This window comes from Silene latifolia, chromosome 8, assembly GCF_048544455.1.
Source record: "Silene latifolia isolate original U9 population chromosome 8, ASM4854445v1, whole genome shotgun sequence".
NCBI lineage: Eukaryota > Viridiplantae > Streptophyta > Magnoliopsida > Caryophyllales > Caryophyllaceae > Silene > Silene latifolia.
The window spans coordinates 70,923,480-70,928,029 of record NC_133533.1 but is presented as its reverse complement, the minus strand read 5'-3'; the positions used below and the strand labels follow the sequence as shown (position 1 = coordinate 70,928,029).

Genomic DNA, 4,550 nt, shown 5'->3' with positions numbered 1-4,550 from the left:
GAAGATTTTGTTCTTGGTTTTGATTTTTTGTTGAAGGTTGAGTGATTAAATTGTTGTTGGAAGGGTGGTTTGATTTGTTTTTGTTGAATGTTGTTGAGGGTTTTTGTTTTTATGATGGAGAGGATGAGGGTTTTGATGTTGTGGGTAGTGTTTATGAATGAATGAATGAATGAATGAATGAAGGTGGGAGGGGTTATAAAGAGGCCGAAATTCTCAAAACTGCAGGGGCAATCCGTGCGGATTAGGCACAATCCGTGGGGATTCTGCTTCTTCAATCTTTGCAAAAGCTCGCCTAAAGACGGGCGGATTTGGTACAATCCGCTCGGATTTGCTGAACACGGGACGGGCGGATTTCTTCAAAGACGGACGGATTTCATCCGAGAGATTTTTGCTTGTTTTCCTCACTGCAAAGACGGCGTCTTTTTTACAAGACGGACGGATTCTTCAAGACGGGCGGATTTTTTGGAATCCGCTCGGATTCTTTAACAGTCAGGAAAATTTCAAATTTCAGTTCAGTTCAAGACGGGCGTCTTTTGTGTAGGACGCTCGGATTGCTTAAGACGGGCGGATTTTTCTGGAATCCGCTCGGATTCTTCCTGTGTACACGGATTCAGTTCCATCCGTGCACAGCGCATTCCCTTTTTCATTCTTCCATTCTTTCTTTCAAGGCTTGTGTTCTTCATTGTGGGGGCATTACTAAGGCATGGATAGCCTAGGCAATTGCCATCCCCACACTAAGGTAAAGCACTACACATCAATTGAAGTTGTTAGTCCCTCCCTCACTTCTCTCTTACATGACAATTATTTTGATCAAAGTAAATAAAAATCCAAAAATGACAAAAATGCAATACAAGAATTGAAATGTAAGTTAGGGAGTTAGAAATATTTACAAGTGGTGGTTTAGGGAGGACTCCACCAAACTCTCATTCTTGATGAGATGTCAAGGGGGCATGTTCAAGGTGTTGTTGATGTTGCTCAACACCTTGAAAAAGTAATCGAAAGCTTGTTCATTATTATGGTAGAGGTCCTCAATAGACCGTGGCCCTTGTTGTTGATCATGATCGATGGCATGCCCAATGTAGGGATTAAAAATCCCTTCAAACTCGTCATCCCAAAGACCACAAACTTCATTGAGTTGATCATTGAAAATCTCTTGCTTAGAACGAGACAACTCTCCCAATTTCTTCTCTTGGCCAATGAGGCCATCCTCTTCTTCCTTGGTTGATTTTGATGAGCTTTGCAAGCTCTCCTTGTCACAATTCACTTGCTCTTTGAATGGAGCATCTTCAATTTTCTTCCTCCATTGGAGTTCCGATTTCTTCCTTTCATCTTTTCGGCTATAGTGATCAATCATGAAACATGGCTCATGCAAACGAGGAGCTCTCATGGTCTTGTCAAGATTAAAAGTTATGCTTTCATCTCCCACTTCTAGAGTGAGCTCTCCATGTTTCACATCAATCACCGCACCGGCGGTGTGTAGGAAAGGTCTCCTAGGATGATTGGAATGTTGGAATCTTCCTCCATATCAACAATGACAAAGTCCACCGGGATGAAAAACTTCCCAATTCGCACGGGGACATCTTCCCATATCCCTAATGGTGTCTTCGTCGATCTATCGGCCATTTGAAGTGTGATGTTGGTGCATTTAAGCTCTCCCATTCCCAACCTTTTACTCACCGAGTACGGCATGACACTCACACTAGCCCCTAGATCACATAAGACTTTGTTGATCGTCGTGTCGCCAATGGTACACGGTATTGAGAAGCTTCCCGGATCCTTTAACTTTGGAGGTGAACTCCCTTGAAGTATTGCACTACTCACCTTAGTGAAGGCGATAGTCTCAAGTTTCCGGATCGACTTCTTCTTTGTGAGGATATCTTTCATGTACTTTGCATAGGCCGGAACGTGGTTGATTAATTCCGTGAAAGGAAATGAGACTTCTAAATTCTTCACAATTTCCATGAACTTTCCAAGTTGATCATCAAATTTGGGCTTGGCTTGACGACTTGGAAAAGGAAGTCTAATCACAATGGGCTCCTTCTCTTTGGCCTTGTCTTCATTTTTCTTTGAGCTTTCTTCTTTTGATGATTCTCCGTCTTTGGAGTTTTGCACAATTTCTTCCTTTTCACTAGCTTCCACAACTTCATCCTCAACTTGCTTCTTCGGTGCTTCATACCTTGTACCACTTCTCAAGTGAATGGCACTAACCGTTTCATGTCTAGGGGGATTACCTTGAGGTGGTAATTGCCCCTTTTGTCTTTGTGAGCTTGAAGATGCTAGTTGAGTCAATTGTGTTTCCAACATCTTGGTGTGAGCTAGAATGTTGTTAATGGTGGTTTCTTTTGCTTGGCTATCTTTTTGCATTTGGGTGAAAAATTCTTGTTGATTCTTTTGCATTTGGAGGACCGCTTTTTGGACATCAAAGCCTTGGTAATTTTGGTGATTGTATGGATTTTGATTTTGGTAACCTTGGTTTTGATTGTAAAAGGGTCTTTGATTTTGGTTTCTCATGGGTGGTGGAGTGTATGTTGTTTGAGGGTTTTGAACATTTTGGCTTTTGTATGAGAGATTTGGGTGGAACTTGGTGTTTTCATTGTAAAAATTTGAATAAGGGGTACCACTTTTGTAAGCTTGGAAAGCATTAACTTGTTCGGTTGTTCCCCTACACTCACTTGGGTCATGACCCAAGGTTCCACAATTCTCACATATCCCACTTGGGATTGATGAGGATGCCGTCATGGCATTGACATGATGCTTCGATGATTTTGAGTTTTCCTCAAGTCTAGCCATAGCTTGTTCAAACTTCAAGTTGATTGTGTCAATGTGAGCACTAAGTTGAGCACCCAATTGAGTAACGGAGTCCACTTCATGCTTTCCTCCTCTAGTAGCCTTGCGAGGTCTACTATATTGTGAATTATGGACCGCCATTTCCTCAATCTTGTTCCACGTTTGATTGTCATCGACTTCGGTGAACATTCCATTTGATCCCATATTGAGAATGTTCCTAGAATCTTCATATAAACCATTCCAAAATTGTTGCACCAAAAACCATTCGCTAAGTCCATGGTGAGGACATGAGCGACAAATACCTTTGAACCGCTCCCAAGCTTCATACAAAGACTCTTCATCCCTTTGCTTAAAACCCGTAATTTGAGCTCTTAGCATGTTGGTCTTTTCCGGTGGGTAGAATTTTTTGTAGAAAGCTAGAGCCAACTTCTTCCAAGAATCTATTCCACGGGTGGCCTTATCAAGGCCCTTCAACCATTGCTTTGCGGTGCCGATTAAGGAAAAAGGAAATAAGACCCATCTTATTTGGTCTTGAGTCACGCCCGTTTGAGAGATAGCATCACAATAATCGCAAAAGGTTTCCATATGAGAATGAGGGTCCTCACTAGGCATTCCCCCGAATTGGCTCCTCTCAACTAGTTGGATGAAGGCGGACTTGGCAATAAAATTTCCGGTGAGATGTTGCGGTGTAGGAGTACTATTTGGTAGATTCTCCTCGGTGGGTATGGAGTCTGACGAGAATTTTGGCATTGTAGGTGGATTTTGTGGGATATTGTGTAATGGGTTTTCTTCTCCTTCTATTGCGAAAGGATTGACAAACTCACTAGTGGGTTGAACAACTTCACCAACACCTCTCAAATTCCTCCTAACAAGTCTCCTATTGTTCGTCAAGGTTCTTTCGATTTCACGGTCAAAAGGTAACAAATCACTTTGTAACCTTCTAGACATGCAAAATATCAAACAACTTAAAAACAATTAGAACAAACCTTGAGGATTTTTATTTCCTCAAGGCGAAGAAAGACACAACTAATAACAAAAAGGAAATCTAAATCAAACAAACACCGTCCCCGGCAACGGCGCCATTTTTGATCGGTCCGTTTCGTATTCACAAGTAAATAGATGTGGTCGTTGGTTACGGTCGAATCAAAACACAATTTATAGCTTAACAAGCAACTCTACAATTAGTAAAGAGGCAAGTAAAGGTCGGATCCCATGGGACGGGAGTTGAAATGAGATTTCTATTGCAACTAGTGGTGTCTAAGGGGTGTCACAAATTGGGTTGATGTAGAAGGTTACTAAACTAGAATAACAATGAAAATAAACAAGTAAGATGAATAAAAAGAGGTGCAAACAATTGATTAAAGGCACTAGGGTGTCATGGGATCATAGGGGAATCATGGGATATGATCATACAAACATGTTCTCAAATTATAAACAAGCAATTATTGTTGTGATGGATTGAGTTGGGTTATATCTTACAATCCTAGGAAAGTTTGGGTCCCGGAGCCGAATCGATTAGATTGTACAACACCTACAAGTCGACTTAATCTTCCCTACTCAACAACATGCATGGTCTAATGAGACTCGAGTTGGGTTATGTCTTACAAGTCTCATTGAAAAGATAGGAGATGATAGTAAATGCAAGGATTCATAGGCTTAGCATTTCATCAAATATAACATGTGCATGAGTTGAGATCAAAACAAGCAAGCAAATAAGATATGAAAGCATATTAATTTAAGCATGAATCATTCCCCATGTTGGT

At 41.1% G+C, this 4,550-nt stretch overlaps 1 non-coding gene across 1 annotated transcript; it reads left to right on the top strand.

Annotated features, from left to right (window-relative positions):
• The first annotated feature begins 3,058 nt into the window (after nt 1-3,058).
• On the top strand, nt 3,059-3,165 carry LOC141597635 (small nucleolar RNA R71). The gene has a single exon (XR_012522859.1). It is a non-coding gene; the product is annotated as a small nucleolar RNA R71 (small nucleolar RNA).
• Nucleotides 3,166-4,550: the final 1,385 nt, after the last annotated feature.